General features: G+C 40.1%; 1 protein-coding gene across 9 annotated transcripts in view; it reads right to left on the bottom strand.

Annotated features, from left to right (window-relative positions):
- EED (embryonic ectoderm development) overlaps nucleotides 1–23,404 on the bottom strand; it is a 192,238-nt gene that overhangs the window by 131,672 nt on the left and 37,162 nt on the right. For 7 of the 9 annotated variants that reach the window (XM_053900164.1, XM_053900168.1, XM_053900165.1 and 4 more), the window contains one exon: nucleotides 15,236–15,585. The exons of the other annotated variants lie outside the window; for them this stretch is intronic. The gene's annotated coding sequence lies outside the window, so the exon portion shown is untranslated. The remainder of the gene's footprint in view (nucleotides 1–15,235; nucleotides 15,586–23,404) is intronic. 9 annotated transcript variants of the gene reach the window in all.

The raw sequence follows: 23,404 nt of genomic DNA, 5'->3' as shown, positions 1-23,404 counted from the left end.
ATGAAGCTGTTCTGTATTCTAGAATCTCTCATTCGGTTTGCTCAAGTAATCCAGATTTGAATAAACAGTCACTGTGTGGAAGCTAACTCAGATCATTTATTATAAAACTCCTTGATTTATAGGAAATATGTGGTTTCTAGGAGGAGAAAATGAGACAATCTGAGATATAATGGTTATTATTCATAAGAAATGAATGGTCTTTGCTCTCTTTCTAAAAGCATTATTCTCATAAGGAAATTATAACACCCAAAGGTTTTATTGGCATTAATGTGGTTATATCTATGTTCCTTATGATGATAATCATAACAGTGTTACCATTTTTGAGCTTCTAGCTTAGGTCAGTGGAAGGGAGAACTCAAACCGCCTTCTAGGAGAGTTTGAGCTTGGCTTCAGGTTAAACCATATGGCTTTGGAGAGCTGCTCGTATTCAGTCTCTAGGCTGTAAGCTCCATAAAGGTAAAGGTCTTCCCTATCATCTTCAGGACTGTATTATACTCAGAGTCTAGCAGAGCGTCCAGTACATGATGGGTGTTACATCAATATTTGTTGAAATATTTAACATTCATTATCACTTTTAATACAACAATCCTGACAACTCAATAGTATTGCTCTGGTCTGTGAATAATAAAGTTAGCCTGCTTGTTTCAAATCTATCTGCAGAATTATGGATGAGATGCGGTATTGCAGGGTTGGAAGAAATTTGCTTTATGGTCACATGATCTCTGAGTTTAACATGGGAGAATCAAGGCAAATAATATTGTTTATGTAAGATGCTTTTCATGCTTTCACAGAACGCGAAGAAGTAGCTCTGTTGGCCATCTGACTAGAGAAGTTTGAAACCGTATTTATGGGGAAGTGGAGATGTTTGGTCTGGAGAAGAGAATGCTTCGGGGACATAGTAACCATACTTTCATACCCAAGGCCAACTCAGAGCAGAAGAGACTGTCTTGAGTGTGTAGGCCCAAAGGCCAGAATGCACTGCAAACTTTAGGGAAACCAATTTTGGTTTGATATAGGGAAGAACATTGTAACTCCTTGTGCTGTTTAGAAATAGATCACCTTGGAGGTAGTGAATCCCATTGTTGGCAAATGACCACATGATCACTTGACAATGGTATTGTAAAAGGGATTTAAGCATTAGCTAAGGGGAGAAAGACACTAGGCTAAATGAATATCTCCTTCTTATCTCCTAGAATATTATGATTCTATAATCATGTATTTGAAATTTATAAAGATGATATCCAGGTAAGAATATATTTAAAAGAAAATTAGGTAATAGCTTAGGTCAGAGTCCATTAGCCTATAACGTCCCCTAAAGCAGGATATTTGTCTATGCGATACAGCACTGTGTTCTGTGCACCCAGCACCATGTCTGGCACATAGTATACCCTTAGTAACCTGTGTTAAATGAATCAGTTGGAATCCTGGGCACACTGGGGAACCTATCATGCTCTGAACATTGACTTCACAAGAAGTTATGGAGTGTGCTAGGAATGAAAGCTGAACCAGATCACCTTTCCTGTTCCCCTTTCCTATATGGAAATGCTAGAGGGAAGCATTTCCATTTATTGGTGTGGGTTTTTTTTAATGTTTATTTTTTTGACAGAGAGATAGAGAGCGAGCATGAGCAGGGGAGGGACAGATAGAGAGGGAGACATAGAATCTGAAGCAGGCTCCAGGTTCTGAGCTGTCAGCACAGAGCCCGACACAGGGCTCGAACCCACGAACCATGAGATCATGACCTGAGCCAAAGTTGGAGGCTTAACCAACTGAGCCACCCAGGCGTCCTTCCACTTTGTGTTTTAAATGTTGCACTCACATAGAATCTTTTCCTTGGGAGAAGTGCTTCAATGTGTGTATTTCCTGTTGGCCTCACTAGCTCACAAGCTATTTGTGAGTAGACCATGCAGAAGCCAACTTGGAGAATGCTGGAATGAGAGGGCTGGCAGGGCTCTAAGAAATGCCCTACTCTATCTGCAGTTGAGAATGTACAGGAGTGATGTGGACATAAATTAGGCTGAAAACCATAATCCAACATGGGAAGTCACCCCTGGAGGTGACACTGGAGAAACCCCAGAGGGAGACAATGATTTAATCTGTCTAGCACCAATCAAGATCTCAATACAATACAGTTGACCCTTGGGGGTCTGGGTGGCTTAGTCAGTAAAGCGTCTGGCTCTTGATTTCAGCTCAGGTCATGATCTCACAATTTGTGGGTTCAAGGCCCACATCCAGCTGTGCCCTGACAAGTGCAGAGCCTGCTTGGAATCTCTCTCTCTCTCCTTTTCTCTTTGTCTCTTCCCTGCTCACAGCATGCACAAGTGTGCGCGCACGCTCTCTCTCTCTCATAATAAATAAATAAACCTAATAACAAAACAAAACAATACAGTTGGCCCTTGAACAACAACAGGTTTGAGCTGTGTAGGTTCACTTACATGCAGTTTTTTTTTTCAATAGAGTACTATAGTACTATAAATGTATTTTCTCTTCTTCGTGATTTTAATAACATTTTTGTTTCTCTATCTAGTTCACTTTATTGTGAGAGTACAGTTATAATACCATAGTATAAAAAATGATTGTTATCCTATCAACAAGGCTTCTAGGCTACTAGTAATTTTTAAGTCAAAAGTTATATGCAGATTTTCAATTGTGTGGGAGGTTGGCTCTAACCCTTTCATTGTTGAAAGGTCAACTATATAGTGAACAAATAGTTTCCAGCAGCAGTGCTTAACTTGGGACCAGAAAGCCTGGATTCTTCTCTGAATCTGCTGTCACTGCCTGTGTGATCCTTACATGTTCCTTATCCTCTCTAGATGTCATCTGGGGCTATCAAGCATTCAAACAACTATCCTATCTGGGGGATACCAGTTATAGAGGCAGGAGGGCATGGTTGTCTTAACTAGCAGCAGAAATGGAGAAAAGCAAATGACTTCAAGGGCCACTTAAAGCAGTAATTGGACATGGGATGTGAAATGGGGGTGGGGGTGGTGAAGGACAACTTCTAGATTTCTAACCTAGGCAGCTGGGTGGATGGCAGTGATGTTTGCTGAAATAGGAACCAGCAAGCAGGAGTGGCTTTTGAGAGGAAGCTGATGAATCATACCTTGTACTCCCGGAAAAGGCCACACACTCAGAAAGATCCTGGCCCTTAGGCTCTTCCCCTACCTCCCTGTGTGAGAATAAGCCCACTGCATGAGAGCGTGGGCAGACCAGGTAGCTTCAAATGTGACAGAGTCCCCTGGTTATGCTTCCTGATGCAAGAATGTTTCAGGAGCTGGTGTAATTCAGCTTTAAAAAGATGAATATCTTTTCTTATTGCTAAGGCAGCTCCAGAAGGCAAATATGGAGATCTGGGACCCACAAACCTAAAATTACAAAGAAGAGAACCAGGGGATACTTCAAGATTAGAAGCTGGTTTTCTGCCAGAACTTTGCTTTATTTAATACCCTCACCCACACTCTCCTTGGTTTCCAAAGACCAAATGCGAGGCTTGGCTCCTACATCTTGTCATTGTCTCTAGGCCTTGGTACTGAATGAATGAAACCAGTAGAATAAAAAAAAAAATGGAGCTCCCTAAGGCCTGGCAGGGGCTAGGAGCATCCAGCAGACTGAGAGACTGAGGGAATGGCAGGATGGAGATTGATGTGTAATGAAGAGAACAGAGCAACCATGGCACTGAACTACCACTGATCTCAGCCTTGCTGCAGGTCTGGGTTCACTGAGCTGACCCCCTTAAAGCCATGATGGAGTATAGAGATAACTGACATCTCATAGCATCTTCTGAATATTGCTGTGTGGAGAGGACCCGTTTTTATATATAGTAGAAAGGGACATGAAGGAGACAAAGGTGGGGAGAGCAAATGTGAAAATGTGAGAAATTGCATCTGTCATTTTTAAAAAAGAGTAAGTTTAGGGGCATCTGGGTGGTTCAGCCGGTTGAGCATCTGACTTTGGCCTCTGTGAGTTCAAGCCCTGTGTCGGGATCTTTGCTGACAGCTCAGAGTCTGGAGCCTGCCTTGGTTTCTGTGTGTGTGTGTGTCTCTCTCTCTCTGCCCCTCAACTGCTCTCTCTCTCTCTCTCTCTCTCTCTGAAAAGAAATAAATGTTGAAAAAAAATTTTTTAAAGAATAAGTTTTGGGGCACCGGCGTGGCTTGGTCGGTTGAATGGCTGACTCTTGGTTTTGACTCAGGTCATGATCCCAGGGTCATGAGTTCAAGCCCCGCATCAGGCTCTGTGTGGAGCATGAGCCTGCTTGGGGATTCTCTCTCTCTCTTTCTTAAACAAACAAACAAACAAACAAATAAATAAAATAATATGTTTTTGTTTCTAATTACAAAAGCAATATGTTTATGGTAGAAAATTTAAGAAATAGAGAAAAGCAAAATAAAATATTCAGCTGTAATGCTACTAACCACTCTTGCCATTTGATAAATATTCACTGAATGCTGACTAGCTGAGGCACAATTCAAGGACCACAACAACTTCAAGACTTAAGTAATCTTATCACTCCCTTTTAATCAATGAAAGCAAGAAATGAGGTTCAGAGAGGCTGAGATTTGCCTGAAGACATACAGTTGGCAAATGGTAGAGCCCAGAATTGAACCCGGCTCTGTACCCTAGTTCTCTCACAAAACTTTGTCTTAATCCATGGATAATACCAGAAGTGATGCCACTTTCTCAAGTAATCCCAATTTTCAGATGGGAAATCCTCCACAGCAAAAAGATACTGTACAAAGATGTTTAACAAATATGTCTTGCCTTTCCTCAGCTGCCACTAAGGTCCTGGGTCTCTCTGGGGAAGCTAAGTGTGTGTTGGGGTGAGGCCTTCACTTCATCCGGTGAGTAGCACTGTGCCCAGCAGCACCCGCTCAGCGCTCACCGGCCCATAGCCTCCTTCTCACAGCTCGCCGGCATCTCCTCAGCCCTCAACCTGTACCACGATGCGGTGACAGTCACAGAGGATAACAACGCCCTCACTGAAGCATCACGTGTAAATGCTGAACCTTTCTGGCCAGGCTTGTTTGCAAAGGCAGGCCCTGGCCAGTGTCAACATCGGGAGCCCCATCTGCAGTGTAGGGGCTGGTGGACCTGCCCCAGCATTTGGCGCTGCACCAGAGGGAGGTCCCACCCCCTCCACCACCGCTGCCCCAGCTGGCGAGAAGGAGGTGGAAGCAAAGAAAGAAGAATCGGAAGAGTCTGATGATGACATGGGCTTTGGTTTTTTGACTAACCTCTTCTGTAACCTGTTCAGCGAAAAGCTGAACTCTTAAAAAAAAATGTGTCTTGTCTTTTAAGTCTTGTCACACTTCCTGCAATTTTGTAAACTCATCCATTGCAAAAGTGATGTTTTGATTCTTTGCCCTTTCTGACAACCAGAACAGAAAGAGACTCTCCTTCCATTACTTGGCTTGAGGCTTCCTTCTGCTTCTGCCCAAAGCAGGCTGTGGTTAGCACTCACTGTTTAACCTCTTCCTCCTGCAAGTCCTTTTTTGAAGTAGAGCCTTTCTTTTTTCTTTTCTTTTCTTTTCTTTTCTTTTTTCTTTTCTTTTTCCTTTTCTTTTCTTTTTTCTTTTTTTGAGACCACTTTGACACCATGGACATTCTGTAATCCTAAATTATCAAGCCAATCACTTAAAAAGAAAATGAACAAATGTGTGTGACAACCCTACCCCATTTTAAGGCTTCATCATCTACCACCACATCTCTGACTCCAGCTCTAGTCTTGAATCGCTGATGAGACTCAGTTCATCCTGTCATTAGGATCAGTTTCTACTGCACAGAGTACTTGATGATTTTTTAAAAGTTGAAAGTTTAATGCTTTATTCTTCATAGAAATGAATTAAGTGTGAATGTCAAAATAGCACTAGCATCAAAATGACGTTAAGAAAATGTCATATACCCAGTACCCAATTCTGACTACCCAGCTTTGCCCCTAGCCAGTCACTTGCTGTCAGCTTTAGACACTTCCTGTGCATCCCGCACTATTAACTGGCCCTGCCTCTTCCAGAGGACTCTCTAGTGGTTCTTAATCTAGGGTTGTCATTCAGATTGAGAGCTTTGGAACCAAACTGCCTCAGTTCAGATTCCTCCATTACCACTCTCTGTGTGACCTTGGAAAGTTATTTAACTTCCCTGTGACTCATTTTTCTTGTTTGTTAAGTGGGGAAAATGATACCTATTTTATAAGGTCGTTGTGACATCAAATACTTGAAATGCTAGTGCTTGCAAAGGTCTTCTAACATGGGTTGGCATATTGTAAGCATGTAGTTAATGTTACTTATTAAGACAAGTGGAGTTGTCTGTCCATCGTGTCACCCCAAGAGCCAGTAGTCAAGATCTATTTCTTAAAAATAATTTAAAATTTTAGTGATTTTCCTGTAGTATTTATTGGCATTGCTGAGTAATTTTTAAAAAATTGCACACGCATAGTAGTTTGCCTACAATTATATATTCAATAGACTTTTATGGGCTTGCCTAGAAACCTTAATAATACTGTGCAAACACATATACATACATATATATATATACACACACACACTGTGCAAACACATATACATACATATATACACACACACACACACACACCTACCTATCTATTTACATGTATTCACATATTTTTTTTGCAGTGGATTTTTGGGCAACACTTTTTATGTAATATATCTGGTTTATTTTATAAATTTATTTTTCCTGTTATTGATTTTTCATTTCCAAAGGTTGGCTGGTAAAGCACTGTCAAGACTCAGTGTGGTCCTGAGTAGCATGCCCAAGATTTTGTATTTTATTCCCTATATGATGAGGAGTCGCCCATGACTTCAGAGGAAGACAGTGTCACAGTCTAACATGATTTAGGGAGTAGAGCAAAGGCTGGTCTGATTAGATCTTGGAGTCAAGGAGGTCAGTTAAGAAGCTGTTGGAACAACCCAGATTGAGAGTGTCAAGGTGCCAGATGAGAGGAGATACATGTGAGAATACTTTGGGGTAGTATTAAGAGGACTCAAGAATGACGTGGTGAGAGGGGGCCCCTGGGTGGCTCAGTCAGTTGAGTGTCTCACTTCAGCTCAGGTCATGATTTCACGGCTTGTGAGTTCAAGCCCCACGTTGGGCTCTGTGCTGACAGCTGGAGCCTGGAGCCTGCTTCCGATACTGTTTCCCTCTCTCTCTGCCCCTAATCCACTCGCATTCTGTCTCTGTCTCAAAAATAAACATTAAAAATACAAAATAAAAAGAATGAAGTGGTGAGAGAAATGGAGGACATAGTTCTAAGGAGTTATATTTTGGGTGAATGGGAGAATGGTGAAACCATTAAGACAGACTTCTCTATTGCTTTCTAAATACAGAAGGGATGCAAAAATTTCCAGGAGATGGAGATAAACTGTGAAAAGTCAGGATACAGGATACAACACAAGCCTCTTCCTCAACTCAATAAACAAACAAACAAACAAACAAATAAGTCTATGCGCATCCAGTATTTTTGACATTTGAATATAAAACTAAACAAAAATGGAAGGACAGAAGAAGAAGGAGAGGAGAAGAAGGAGGAAAGGGAGAAGAATAAGGTGAAGAAGAAGAAAAAGGGGAGGGGGAAAGGAAGGAGAGAAGGAGGAGAAAAGGAAGAACATTATAGGGTTGGTAATGGTTTTCACTGATGATCCATTTGATAGTGATAATCAAGCATATTAAATGTTATATTTCAAGGAGTGTTGGGAAGATGCTAAGTTTGTAACAACACACTCCTTCATCTCTGCAGATGTGGAAGATTTCCTCTCCCAATAGAAGAGCCAGAAACTTGTTTGGAAAGACCCAAACGAGGCCACAAGCACCCCAGCTACATCCTTTCCAAGATGCTAATGCTTTCTACTTTCATCTAAGTCTTTCATCCAAGACTCCCAAGCCTGTGTGTTCAGCGAGCAAAGAACGAGATGGAAGGGCTGCCCTGGTCTGAGACTACATGGGCAGCCAACCATGCAGAAGGGAGCGGCTGAGGCCTCCAACCCAGAAATGGTGTGCTCTACACAAGACTACATTCTCTTCCCACCTCCTTCCCAAATACTCCCCTGGCATAGGGAGTTTCTGACAACGAGAATGAAGCTTTCTTATGTTGTGTCTATGAGTTTTGTCACCATATTTTCTAAGTCAGAACTCTAGATGTATGACAAATACAGTCATACTAATGGCAACTAAAGGACAGGATTATTTTTTTAAGATTTTATTTTTTTAAGTAATCTCTACACCCAACATGGGGCTCGAATTCACAATCCTGAGATCAAGAGTTGGACGCTTTTCACAGTGAGTCAGTCAGCTGCCCCAAAGACAGGGTATTTTAAAGACATTGAAAAATCTAGTGTATGTGGTTGAAACACATCAACTGAAAGACTGGTTCTACAAATATTTATTTGATACCTATTAGGTTCCAGGCATGGTCCTAGGTGCTGGCGATAGAATGGTGAACAAAATACACAACATGTTATATAATGGGAAGGGGGAAGCCACTGGGCAGTGTGTTGGGATTTAGGATCTGGTTCATTAAGTTAAAGATATGATCCAAAAAGAACATGACTGGGTATGTAATTATACGGCAGATCTTTAACTTCTATTTGAATCCCAAAAAATTCAAATGGATTTTAACTTTTAACCCTGCCTGACTAATCAGTGATATAATCTCTGTAACCCCTAGTGGGAAATCATGTCTGCCTTCTCTGACTCCCCTGCACTTCCTATGGTGGTCTGAAAAGTACTGGATCATTCTCTCCTATGTTTTAATTGTTTACATATATGTCTTGTCACCCTTTGTAGACTCCTTCAAAGAAGATTGCTTTTGCTTATCTCTCCAGGTCCCTTGCCTGACACTGCCCTTAATTTCCTCCCCTCTCCTCCCCCATTTACCACACATTGATGTTCCTTCCATGAAGAACTTTTTGCTAGTCTCTCTGTGTGCCAAGTTCTTTCTAGACCATTTCTTCTGATGGAACACCCTTTCCTTTCTTTGCTTTGCAGAACTATAACTCTTTTTGGAAGAATCAGCTCAGAAGTTACTTCCTCAGTTAAGCCATTCTTGACTTCTCTGGGTCATGCCCTCTGGCCCTTGGAGGGCTCTAAGCATATCTCTGTTAGCTCACTTATCATCCTGTTTTATTTTTCACTGTTTGTTTACAGGTCTATAAGTCCTGGGGCAAAGTCCTCATTTCATTCATCTAGATCTCTGGGGCCTTGCACCTTTGCCTGAAAGAGGCCTTCAGTGAAAGTTGCTGAATAACTTACCTTCTGAATTGACAGGGAGACAGCTACCTGACTCTAAGGCCCTCCTTTATACCTACCTCTCCCACATTCATTTGTCCTTGCTAGACATTTCCTCCAGAGCTAGCTGGAAGGCACTGAGACTTATATCAGAACACAAATGTTATGTAGTAGATAGAGCACTGGATAAAGAACCTAGAGACCTATATTCTAGTTCCAACTCACTCTGCAATTAGTCCTGTGACCTTTGCAAATCATATCAACTCCCTAGGTCTAGGTTTCTTCATTCATAAAGTAGAAGTTGAACTCAATCCAGAATTGTACCTAAAATTTTTTTTCCCTCCAGTGATAATTTCAGTCAAATGGTGGTGGCCTTCCAGAGAACTTTGTTGAAGATTGTGAAGTTCAGGTGGAAAAAAAAAAAAAAAAAAAAGACACTCAGCTGGAAAGAAAACAGTGCCTGTTTGGACCATTTAGCACAGAAGTGAGAAGTTCCTATTTGCTACCAGTGAACTGAAGAGGTCTTTGAATTCCTTTTAGCTCAAACACTCCACATGTCATGATACATGTAAAATTATGTATAAAGTCAGTTCAATTTTGCTCAGACACTTGCCAAGGATCTACTGCATGTTATGTACTGTGTACTGCAAGATAAAAAGAAGAATAAATAATGCATGGTCCTTGTCTGTAAGGGATTCTGGGTGATAAGTAGAGGTAGGTAATAAGTATTATCTTCATTAAGCAAATAAGAACTGGGAGTCCACCAATGAGTGGAGGAATTGGGTCTCAGACTAATATGATTCTAAGTGCTTTACACTTTTTCACTATACCTCTCTATCCTTCATTTAAAAGAGAAAAGGAAAGGAGATACTGAACTAAAAGCTTGAGTATTTCCCATGTCTGGTACATCATAGCAGAGGTCCGAGATAGAATGGACAGTGTTAGCAACCTGGGGGAAGAAGTAGAAAAGGCAACAGAAAAATCCAGAAAACAAATTTCATCTGGTGCATGAGGGTTGGTCTTGGCTGCTGCACAGGAAGACTTCATCGGGTCATATTTGCTGTAAGCATGTTTCTTCATGTCATATGTGCCTGGATTCTAAGATTTTCTGTCCCTTTAACAGTGATGGGGTTGGGGAGACACAATTACCTTTCTGGGAGGAAACAGTGCAGGATAACTACTCAAATCAAATCCCACTGATAACATATCAGGCCATAGCCTTGTGCCATGATGGTGTCCACTAAACACCACCGGAGAACATGGCCCTGTGCACTTAAGAGGTTTTGAGGAGAACTTTTATATCCATTTGGTTTGAAAATGCCACTATTTTCCAAGTACTAAATTTTTCTAACTAGTGAGATTTTTCTAAGTGATGGCAGATGGCTGTTTTCTAGGCCATGTGGATGCATCTTGATGGAGGGGGAAAGGGGGGGCCATAAATCCAGAGTGTGTTCTCTGGGTTCCACATGTTCAGATTCTTAATAGTGACCAGGCCCTGAGAAATTTGTTCATGTTGCTACACTCACATAAGACAGGCAGCCATGAAGAAAAGGAAGTTGCTGATTTATAATGAATTTTCACATGGTAGGCAATGCACACAGCAGTAACATCAAATGCTCCAGTAAAGTTAGCTAGTAAGGGTACCCCCTTCACAGTACTGAAAGATCTGAGAAACCAGCCAATATTCCGAAAGTCACTAAGGGAGAACCCAAAGTTATAAAACAGAAGATTCAATGAACTGAGCATAATATTTATTTTTGGCTGCAGTAACCTTAAAGCTAGACGGGAGCTAGACGGGACCAATGTCATGTTAGCCAACTCTTTCATTTCACAAAAGGGGAAACTAAGGCCCAGAAATGGGAACTGACTTGCCCAAGCCCACATCATTTATTCACTTTTCTTTTCATCCTACAAACATGTACAGAGTGCCAACCAAAAGTAGAGTTTCATTCTAAGCACAGTGGAGCCTTTCATAAGCTTAAAAGTCTAGTTTAGGAGGTGGATATGAATAGAACCAGTCTCATACAGTGTGATTAGTGCTTTTAGACAGGGGCTGGCAAAGATTTTCTGTTAAAGGCTAAACAGTAAATATTTTTAAGCTGTGCAGGCCATATAATCTCTGTTGCAACTACCAAACCCCATTGTTGCAGCACAAAAGCAACTATAAACAAGATGTAAATGATAAAAGTGCCTGCATTCCAGTAAAATTTTATTGCCACTGAAATGTAAATTTAATATTAGATTCACATGGCATGAAATATTACTCTTCTCTTGATTTTTTTCCAACCATTTAAAGATGTAAAAATTATTCTTAACTCATGAGCCTACAAAAATGGCAGCAGGCTGGAGTTAGCCTGTGAGCTGTGGTTTGCTGACCCTTATCTTAGATGAACAGAAGTTCCAAATGATTTTTTCACCATCCCTGAAAGTATGATCTAGTTGGTGATCAGATTCTTTCTACATGACTAAAAAGGGGGAAAAAAGAGTAGATACTTGTCAGTGCCACTTGAAAAGGCAGGGTCATAGAGGTGGGTGCTAGTCACAAAGAACAGTAAAAGGATGAGAAGAGTTCATCCCCATCCTGCCTCTGTTCCCAATTAAAGTCTGAATGCCTTCATAATCTTTTTTTTTTTTTCCTTGCCATTTGCAACTACATGGATGGAACTGGAGGGTATTATGCTAAGTGAAATTAGTCAGAGAAAGACAAAAATCATATGAATGCCTTCATAATCTTGAGACAACTTTAATTCATTTCCCTTTCACATTACAGAGACTCTTAGTTTTGGGTGGTTTAAAGATGTAGATACCTCTGCAGAAGAGCTGGCCCTTTCTAGGGTTTCCACATAACAATGTTTAGAGGGCATCAAATGGCTATATGAAACTCAGTCTTTGCAGGGGTCAGGTGATGTTTCAACAGCATTAGGGTGCCCTGCATGTAGCCTTGTGGGAAGATTGACAACCTGCCCCTAACAGATGTAAGCACACGGGCAGCATCTTCTCAATCTTTGAATGCCTTGCCCTTCAGAGCAGAGTTTGGCATTTCAGAATTACTAGGTTTTGTCATGGCAGTTTCCCTGATGAAAAGGGAAAGTGCGCTTTCCCTTTTTGGGAGAATTTTCTGGGTCTCAGTTTCCTCGCCTGTAAAAAAAAAATCATAATAATATCACCTACATCAAAGGTTTTTATGAGATCACGTATGTGATAATACCCTGTAAACGGACTAACACTACACGAACCACCACTTGCTTCCATCCCTACCATCTCCACACTCAGTAAGTCCACTTTATTTTGGGGGACCTCACTTTCTTTCTCTCAAAAACCAGAAGGGTGAATTCAATGCTTCTGAGTTTCCTTCCAATTCTACCACTCTGGCCCTGTGCCTTATTAGGAAAGGAGTTTTTCATTATTAGGTGAGCGGTCTTACATTTATGATTGAGGGTAAAGGGCAGGAACAAAGAAGTCAGATATGGAAAAACAACAAAAAAGAGAAAATTAGAAGGGAGCCTTGGCCCCATACAGGGAGTAATACTAAGTGTCCTCCTCATTTGGTGGCCAGGATAGAATGTCTGTTTCCTTAAAAAGCAAAAGGTCATGTTCACTGGCATAGTCTTGCTTTGCTCTACATGTGGAATGCTGAGTTTGGGAATCTCATCAATCTTTCTTTTCCTTACTTATCAGAGTCAATCAATACTTGGAAATGTTAATGAGATTGTCTATCCAGCAATTTTTTAACAAGGGGCTCACTGCCCAATTAATTTAATGTGTAATATACACATTGCTATGTCATGCTTTTTTTTTTTTTTTTTTCCTGCTGGGAGTGATGGCTTCCACAAAGCAGACTATGTCCCATAACACCAGGGTCCTGCACAGATTTTTCCCTTCTTTGTCTCATTTTCCACTTTCATAAAGGACTATGTAAGTCCATTGACCAGTAGATGAAAGGATGTCTTTCCCTCTGAGGAAAGTGACCTTGTTTTTAATAAGCCAGTGTGGGATGGGAGTGGGCATAGGGCTGGGCTGGCAAATGAGGGGCAGGTGAGGCAAGTGGGGAGATTAGAGAAACCTGTTTCTCTCCTTCCTCCACACTCCCGGCTTGAGGTGTTTAAGGAGGGGCAATGAAGATCCAAACCCATGACCTATCCTGTGGCTCTAAAGGTTGTCTTCTACATAGGCAGATGGATTTTGGTAGGGCTTTCTGCTGTACTAGACATCTGTGGTGTCCATGAAAGGATTCTAGGCCTCTAACAGGCGAATTGGAAGCCCTATGAATTCTTTTGTGACCTATATATCATAGGCCCACAGAGATAAAATAACTTACAAAAGAATATATGGTAGATCAGAGTTTCCCACAACTATATAAGAACCTAAGAAACACTTTTCAAGATATTTGGATATTCAACACATGTTATCAAAAACCAGAAATATCCCAACTAAGTATCTTTTGCTAACCTTAATTATCTCTGAATTAACAATTTATCGTCCTATGCATATACCCCAAGATTCCCCATCCCTGTGCTTTTATTCAAACTATTTTCTCTACTTTAAAGATCATTCCCTTAGCAATGAGCACAACTGGTCCAAATCCTATGTGGTTCAAGTCCCATTTCAAGTACTGATTTCTTTATAAAGACTTCTCTTTTTCATTTGGTTCTTGTTATAGTTATTTTTTTATGACTTTATGTTTTGCCCCTCCCCCCATTAGGGTATCCATTCCTTAAGGCCTCAAAGGCCTTCATATTTCCTCATGTTAAAGATGATTCCTGGTTCAGGTCTGTTAACAAAGAAGCTATTAAAAGAAAAAAAATCTGTTGATCATTTGTTTAACCAGAACACAATATCCAATATCTACACATCTACAAATGGAATGCTTACACTATTTAGAAGTCTGACCACAATACAAATGTTAACAAAGAATTCAATTCAAAATAAACAACAAACTTCTAGAAGATTTCCTGAGTTCAACACATTCCAACTAAGTTTTGCACCTTCTGCATATTTATCCAAACAGCTGAATAATAAGCTTGAGGCATGGCAAGGTCTTCAGTCATCAAGAAAGATTCAATTATATTCAGAGTGTTCCAAAGGAGGAGCACAGACTAATATTTCGAGAAGGCTTTCAACAAGACTGATTGAACTAAAATGTTTTCCTGAATAAATATTACTTATAGAAAAAATGCATGCCCCATCTCCATCCTGGTTTATGAACTCTTTGCCGTAATTCCTTATCTCCCCAAATCATTAAGAAGGAGGAAGATGTGAAATGTGCTACAGACTGAATGTTTGTATCTTCCTCAAGTTGATATACTGAAATCCTAATCCCCAATGTGATAGTATTAGGAGGCAGGGCATAATTTGGGAAATGATTAGGTAATGAGGGCAGAGCCCTCATGAATGGGATTAGTGCCCTTGTAAGAAAAGGCCAAGAACCAGTTAGCCCTTTTACTGCCATTTGAAAACCAGGAAGTTGGTTCTCACCACACACCAGATCTGCCAGAGCCTTGGTTTTGGACTTCTCAACCTCCAAAACTACGAGAAATGAATTTCTGTTAGCAGCCTGATTGGACTAAGAATGTTTTGTACCTGCTATGACCGTGATGCTTTATAGACACAATCTCAATCTAATCAGCAACCCTATAAGGCAGGTATTATACACAGTTTTCTTACAATGACAAAACGAGGCTGAGAAGGGGTTAAGTATCTCCTCCAAGGTCACAAGAGCTAAAAGTAGACCTACATCCAAACCTAGGTCCAATTGGTTTCAAAGTTTATGCTTATGCACTGTACAATGCTGCCTTCTGGTAGTATTTTCATAGCAATACAAATAGATAAGAAAAATTAGTTCACATAAAAAAATTTTTTTAATGGAAACTCAGTGTGGTGTCATAAAACAAAACATTGGGCCAGGTGATAGAACATTGTATGACTTCAGCTAAGACACTCCATCTCAAAATCATAAAAGCAGACTGTAAATGCCTCAAAACGCATCTTGAAAATCACTTACCGCTTCTCAGTCTTCTCCCTTTGCAGAAGAGGAATTTGAGGCCTAGTCACAAACTTGCCTACAGTCACACAAGAGTACAATTTAGGTTTATCAAAGCAATCTAGGAGTCCTTCCACACTGTGTTTTGTCTCTCCTCCCTAGGCCTTGGTTTCCTCATTTTTAAAGCAAACCTCCAAGACTATGTTCTCTTAGTTAAGGGTATTATAGACTGACTGGGTGGCTTAAACAACAAACATTTATTTCTCACTGTCCTGGAGACTAGAAGTCCAAGATCAAGGCCCAATCTAGTGTCCAGTGAGGGAACTCTTCCTGTTTGCAAATGACTGTTTTCTTCTTGTATCCTCACACAGCTGAAAGAGAGAGAGAGAGAGATCATCTCTCTTTTTACTTTGCTTCTTGTTTTTTTTTTTCTTTTTTTAATTTGAATATAGTTGACACATAATGTTACGTTAGTTTCAGGTATACAACATAGTGATTTAACAAGTTTATACATTATGCTATGCTCACTGCAAGTGTAGCTACCATCTGTCACCATACAAACGAATTATAATACCATTGACTACATTCCCTATGCTATACCTTTTATTTCCATGAGTTGCTCATTCCATAACTGGAAGCCTGTATCTCCCACTCCTTTTCATCCATTTTGTTCATTCCCCCCACACTGCTCCCCTCTGATGACCATCAGTTTGTTCTTGTGTTTCTTCTTGTAAGGGTACTAATCTCATTCACAAGGGCTCCATTGTCAAGACTTAACTCCCAGTTACTGCCCCACCTCACAAAGATCAAGGATTTCACATATGAATTTTACAGGGACACAAACATTCAGTCCATAACATGTGGGTCTACTTAGACTGTGCTATACAAATGTAGAGGATTTTATTATGATTTCATAGTGCATACCTATAAAGCGAGAAGTCTCAAAGGTACTATGAAAGACCAGACAGCCTCTGGCCTATGGGTGGGTGGGGCAGAGAAAGAGAGAGAGAAGAGGAGGGAAAAAGGGGTCCTAGAGAGAAACCTGTCCTTAGGGCTGCCTTAGATCCCAATAATATGCATGAGTGAGTTTCTGTTGTTTATAACAAAAACAAAAAAAACCAACTAACTAGAAAATAGAGAAAAATCTTGATCTAAATTAACTCTTTCCAGAGCATCAAAAGATACTCTGGTATAGTGTATACAGGTAGAAACACCCAAATGCTAGCATTCTGAAAAAAGTTACATAATTCACCAAAAAAAGAGCATTTAATCCTGGACCTCTCCTCAGACCTTCAATCTCACTCTTCCACCAAAATAACTATTATTAATGTAACAAGGCAAAAATGGCCAGCATGTGAGGTTTGGCTCAGTAAAGCAATGATGCAACAGCCTTCCTTCTTCCTTACTGCATCTGGCTCATGTGTGTTTCCCACAGGTACATTTTTTGGCCTAGATCATCAGGGGAGTGTTTTGCTTAGCAACTGATAGGCTTTCATTGAAATACCTCTCCACTTAGAGGGAAAAGACTTGCCTATGTCACCTTAGAAGTTAATATATTAGCAGCTAGAAGGGTATGAACAATGTTTCCCAAAATATTTTCCTTGGGACCCTATCCCTGTGAGATGCCATGTGACATAAGTTTCCAAGATCAAGTAAGTTTGAGAAATGCTGACTTCTGTTATCACTTCTTAAAGAGTCATTAATGTACATGAACGTGTTAAAATTCTTCTTTGCCGCTCTTCCTCTATACCAGATTTCTCAATTCAAAGTGCCTCAGGGCTTGGCTTTGGGCCTTAGAATCCCTACATTCTCCCTAGGTGATCTCTCCAGCTCCATGACTTTAAATACCATCTCTATGCCAGTGATTTCCCAATTTATATCACAAACCTTTCTCCTAAGCTCCAGACTCATAGATATGTAAGATATGTCTACTTGATAGCACTTCTTATATGTGTAATTGGTATCTTGAACTTAATGTGGATAAAACAATCCCTTGATTTCCTTCACCCCTGTAAGCCTTTGCTTCCCTAGTCTCTCCCTGCTCTGTCAATAATACCACCATGTAGTTAACTGCCCAAGCCCCAAAACTAGAAGTCATCACTGTCTTCTCTCTGGTCTCCAATTTCCCACATTAACCCATCAGGAAGTGCTGTTGTCTCCACTCCTGAAAAACATGCTGAAGCCATCCACATCTATCTGCTCTGCCAACCCCATCATCGTCTCCCAGGTGAACTACTGTGAGAGGCTCCTAATTGGTCTCCACTTGTAATCTTGGCCTTTAAATTCCATTCGCTATGCAACAGCCAAGGAGATTTCTTTTTCAAATTGTATTATGACAGTGTGCTAAGGCTTAAGACCCTTCATCTTGCTTTCCATAGCACCAATGATCAAATCTTCCTTCTTACCATGGCCTGTAAGATCATACCTTCTCACATGCATACAGTTTCCCATACAGTTTCTCAGTTCCAGCCACAGAGGCTCTTTTTCTTCCTCCGATATGCCGAACTTTCTCTTGCCTTGAGTCTTGTGGACTCATTGTTCCCTCTGCCTGCTGGGTTTCCCCACTTCCAGCTCTTCCCTATAATATCACCCCTTAATGTCTTCAGAGTCCCTACCATTATTTGAAAATCTTATTTGCTTGCCTGTTCATTCACTTTTCTTGGTGAACCCTACCTAGAAGGTGAAATCTATGAAGGCAGGGCCAGGATTTCATACGTTCTGCTCATTCTTCATTAGGATTTTCTCAGTGCCTGGATCAGTGCCTGGCACATAATAGGTGCTCATGAAGAATTGGCTGACTGTGACATGTAGAAAAATGAACCTGGACCACTTTCTTACACCAAACACAAAAATAACCTCAAAATGGATGAAAGACCTCAATGTAAGACAGGAAGCCATCAAAATCCTTGAGGAGAAAGCAGGCAAAAACCTCTTTGACCTTGGCCGCAGCAACTTCTTACTCAACATGTCTCCAGAGGCAAGAGAAACAAAAGCAAAATGAATACTGGGACCTCATCAAAATAAAAAGCTTCTGCACAGAAAAAAAAAAAACCCAAAAAACGAAAACAAAAAACAATCCACAAAACTAAAAGGCAACCGACAGAATGGGAGAAGATATTTGCAAACAACATATCAGATAAAGGGTTAGTATCTAAAATCTATAAAGAAGTTATCAAACTCAACACCCCCCCCAAAAAAATAAACCAGTGAAGAAATGGGCACAAGACATGAATAGACACTTCTCCAAAGAAGATATCCACTCTGGATATCTGGATATCCAGCCACTCTGGAAAACAGTATGGAGGTTCCTCAAAAAATTAAAAATAGAACTACCCTATGACCCAGCAATTGCACTACTAGGTATTTATCCAACAGATACAGGTATTCTGTTTCGAAGGGGCACATGCACCCCCATGTTCATAGCAGCACTATCAACAATAGCCAAAGTATGGAAAGAGCCCAAATGTCCATTGATGGATGAATGGATAAAAAAGATGTGGTATATCTATACAATGGAGTATTACTCAGCAATCAAAAAGGATGAAATCTTGCCATTTGCAACTACGTGGATGGAACTAGAGGGTATTATGCTAAGTGAAATTAGTCAGTCAGAGAAAGATAAATATCATATGACTTCACTCATATGAGGACTTTATGATATAAAACAGATGAACATAAGGGAAGGGAAGCAAAAATAATATAAAAACAGGGAGGGGGACAAAAACATAAAAGACTTAAATATAGAGAACAGAGGAAACTAGAAGAATTGTGGGAGGCAGGGTGGGCTAAATGGGTAAGGGACATTAAGGAATCTACTCCTGAAATCATTGTTGCACTATATGCTAACTAACTTGAATGTAAATTTAAAAAATAAATTAAAAAAAGACACACACACACAAAAAGAATTGGCTGACTGCATGAAATGATTTGAGAAATTATGTATTGGAGAAAGCTGAAACTTAGTTTAACCCAACATTCTTCAAATTTATTTGAGCTCAGAATGCTATCTGCTATTGTCAAGAATATTCATTATTCCAGGAACTATTTCCTAGAATGTACTTTTTTTTAAACGCTGTTTTAATATCAATATTGAGAAAAGTTAATGTTTGAGACCCTGTGAATCTTCAACATTAAAACTTGAAAATCTCTTGTAAGCAGGCATTTTGGCAGGTCTTTGGGAGTCCAGGATATTTTATTAGGAGAATGATAGTTTAAAATTTTTTTTATACATTTATTTATTTTTGAGAGACAGAGAGAGACAGAGCACAAGTGGGGGAGGGGCAGAGAGAGAAGGAGACACAGAATCCGAAGCAAGCTCCAGGCTCTGAGCTGTCAGCACTGAGCCTGATGCGGGGCTTGAACCCACAAACTGCGAGATCATGACCTGAGCTGAAGTCGGACGCTCAACCGACTGAGCCACCCAGGCGCCCCAGGAGAATGATAGTTTTAAAAGTAAGTTACTGGGTATTTTTTTCTTTGAGATACGGGTTAAGAAAACCAAGCAAACAGCTCAAGATGATAGGGTTCAGGGATAGATGAAGTGTTGAAGGTAGGAAAGAAGGAATCCAGACAGGATACAGCAAAATGAGGGATGCGGTTGACTAAGGGGTAAATGAGATTGAGGCCCAGTAAAACTTTCCTACTTCTAATAGAATTTTTAGAAACAGAAACCTGCAGTTGGAAACTTGGCTATTTTTATATGGTGTGTGTTTTATGTAATTATTTGTTTTCTGCTTCCCTCATGTTTAGTAAAGCTGTTCTTGAAAATACCAGCCTGTCTTAGTTATGCCAAGGGAAAACATTTTTGTCCACATTGAAAATTTTAAAGGGGAACCACACAGCTTTGGGTGAGGCATGACCAGGTGATGTGGTGACATAGAGAATCTGGAAAACAGAAACCCAAAGTAAAGATGAAAGTCAAGCACAGAGTCAGGGGAAGTAGTGTGGCCCTTTCTAACCTAGAAACACTCTTTGAAGAGTCTGATTTGGTTGAGCTCTCATTTGTTTAAACTTTGGAGGATATGTGCTGAGTCCTAATTAAACAAGGCTAATTTTTTTACAATGCCACACACATGCAATATTAAGCTATAGAAGAAATTGTATAGTTGCATAAAAAGCCTTAGATGGAATTAGATGAGGAGAACTTGAGAAGGCCTCAGTGATTTGAGATGTATGCAAAGAATATATGAGAAGTTCTGTGCATATAGCAGAGTGCTCTGAGTTTGGATTTCAGTATTTCTCAGTCTCACTAAGATTGAGAGCTGGATTTTATCTTTGGGGCAGGCTCTTGGAGAGTTCAATGGGGGAACATTTTTTAGTCATAAAGATGAATGAAACCCAGCGGAATAACCTATATATAAAGGCTTAAGATTGGAGGAGTTGGGTACTGTGCTGAGTAAGATAAATGGCTGGCTCTATAGCAGAGAGATTGTAATCCTGAAGGGATACTTACAGTATTTGTGGTTGTTCTTTATTAGGTAGGACCTGGTCTTAGGGACTGTATTAGTTAGGGTTCTCCAGAGAAACAGAACAAATAATGTTCATGTTGGGGGGGGGGGTAGGGGGAGGAGGGATGTACATTCTGTAGAGCCAGTGTCCCGGTTTGAGTCTCACACTGGAAGCTGCTGTAGAACTAGGAAAAGCTGATGTCCCAGTTTGCAGGTTGTCAGGTAGGAGAATTCTTTCTTATTTGGGGAAGGGTTAGCCTTGTGTTCTAGTCAGGCTCTCAATGATTGGGTGAGGCCCACTCACATTATGGGGAGCAATACGCTTTACTCTATCTACTGATTTAAATGTTTATATCATCCAAAAATACCCCCACAGAAACACTCAGAATGTTTAATCAAATATATGAGTACCCTGTGGCCCAGTCAAGTTGACACATAAAATTAACCATCACAGGGAGTAAGAGTGCACAATCAGATTTCCATCCAGTATGGTGAACTGGCCACAGAAATATGGTAGCAGTTTGGACAGAAGGATAGAGAGAATCAGACTCTGTACCAGGCATAGTCAATAGCTTCTATGACAATGACACTTAAGATGTAGCTTAAGTTTTTATTTTCTACGCTGTATTTCCCATGTGTTATCTTTAAACCTTAGTGTTATGGGATGAATTGTGTCCTAAAACAGATATGTAGGAGTCCTAACGTCTAGTACCTCAGTGTGTCACCTTATTTGGAGATAGGATCTTTATAGAGGCAACCAAGTTACAATGGTAACATCGTTACATCGTTAGGGTGAGCCCAAATCCAACATGATTGGTGTCCTTATAAGAGGGGCAATTTGGACACAGAGACATGCATAAAAAGAAGACAATGCTAAGAGACACAGGAAGAACACAGCCATCTATAAGTCAAGGATCTGCAACAGATCCTTCTCTCACTGCTCTCAGAAGGAATAACCCTGTCAACACCTTGATTTCAGATTTTTAGTTTCCAGAACTTTGAGACAATAAACTCTTGGTGGTTAAGCCACTCAGGTTGTGGTCCTTTGTTATGCCAGCCCTAGGAAACCAACACACTTAAAAAAGTCTACTGCAGATAATATCTTGTGTTAACAATACTTGGAAGAATGGAGACAGGAGTTGATGTACATGTAGAGAATAAAGCTCCAGGGATGGGGGCAGCAGCATAGAGAAGTTATGAGATGGCACAGGCAATTAGGGAAGAAGCCTGGAGTGGTGAGCAGTGAGCAGAGTCTCAAATGAGGTGTTTAGGATGATATACTTTGCATATGAAATAATATGGTAAGTAAGGGTAGCTATCGTTATAACTGTTCACAATAGCATCACCAAAAAAATCTACTGACTATCTACTGGAAAAACTACTAATATGACTAGTTCATACTGATCATTCCTGTGTTTGATCAGCTGAGAAGCTTTAATGGAGTTTATATTAACGTTAAAATGTTAAAAGTTAAAAGGTTTGAATTAGCATTGACAGTGTTGAAAAGTAAAGGGTATATATTAACTTTGACAACGTTAAAAATTAAAGGGATAATCTTTGATGACATCTGCAACGACTAAGGCACAGACATCTTGAGAGAGGACATATGGGAGCTGCAGTGACGACAGCATCATGCACTGCAAATGTGTCTCCTTGTCTGAACTACCAGACAACCATTCGGCACATTGTTTCCTGCAGTATACCTTCCACTGAAATGTTGCCTTGATATAGATCAGGAGCACCATAAGGCCATATTAGTGGAAAAAGGAAGGATGAATGAAGGAAGTTAGGGAAGGCGGGAAGGCAGGAAGGCAGGAAGGGAGGAAGGGAGGAAGGGAGGAAGGAAGAGAGGAGGTGAGAAATATAGGACTTTTTCCTACCCCACAGCCTAGTTCCTACCCATTTGAAACAATCAGATTTGGTTTCAGATAATGCTAGGTATTTGTCTAAAGCATATCTTTGAGATATTTGACAAACGTTGTGATTAAGTTTTAATGTGGGATAAAAAATGTAATTTAATAGTAATCTGCAAAAACTAATGCTTCTTCAGTGTACTCATTTCATGGTTACTTCTAAAATCTTTGAAGCAGCATCTAATTTCAGAAAATAATGAAGATTCTTTGTTGATCTAGAACTAGGTAGAAGGGAAAGAAATCCAAAGACTGTATCTTGACATTTTTAATACAGAGTAATACTAATATTCTAACAGCTATTCCTTTATTCTAAGGATTTCCATTTTAAAGGTTTGCTGTTATTAATTTTCCTTGGCTAGATCCTTATTAATTACAATTTTTTAGGACCACATGCATTACTTGAATTCTATTAAATACCTTATGATTTCCCACATATCTTAGTTTGGAATCTGTCTCTTTTAATAGACAGAAATTACCTTCTCCCAGAAGAGTGATATAGTAACAATGTCCAAACAGTCTAAATGAATGTCATTGTCCTTCTTCCTTATTGATGAATAACTGCTAATGCTTTTAGTCCCAAGTATAGCTAAGAAAGAAATTGATAATGCATAACTGAGTATAGCTTTCCTGGGGCATGGAAGGAAGGGGCAGTGGTGTGGATTGAGTGTCCTTTTACTTTAAAGATTTGTTAATATATGTGCAGGAAAAACAGTTGATATATTTTCTTAAGGAAATGTTTGAAAGATTTTTCCTGGCCTTGGACGGCCCATACATAGGATATACTGTCTTTTTGTCTCTAAATATTCTGCAAAAGCATCTGATACCCACTT

The sequence above is a fragment of the Panthera pardus genome, unplaced genomic scaffold, assembly GCF_024362965.1.
Source record: "Panthera pardus isolate Hobbes unplaced genomic scaffold, ASM2436296v1 HiC_scaffold_12, whole genome shotgun sequence".
Taxonomy (NCBI): domain Eukaryota; kingdom Metazoa; phylum Chordata; class Mammalia; order Carnivora; family Felidae; genus Panthera; species Panthera pardus.
Note: the sequence above shows the minus strand (reverse complement) of the source record. Positions and strands in the feature narration are given on the sequence as shown.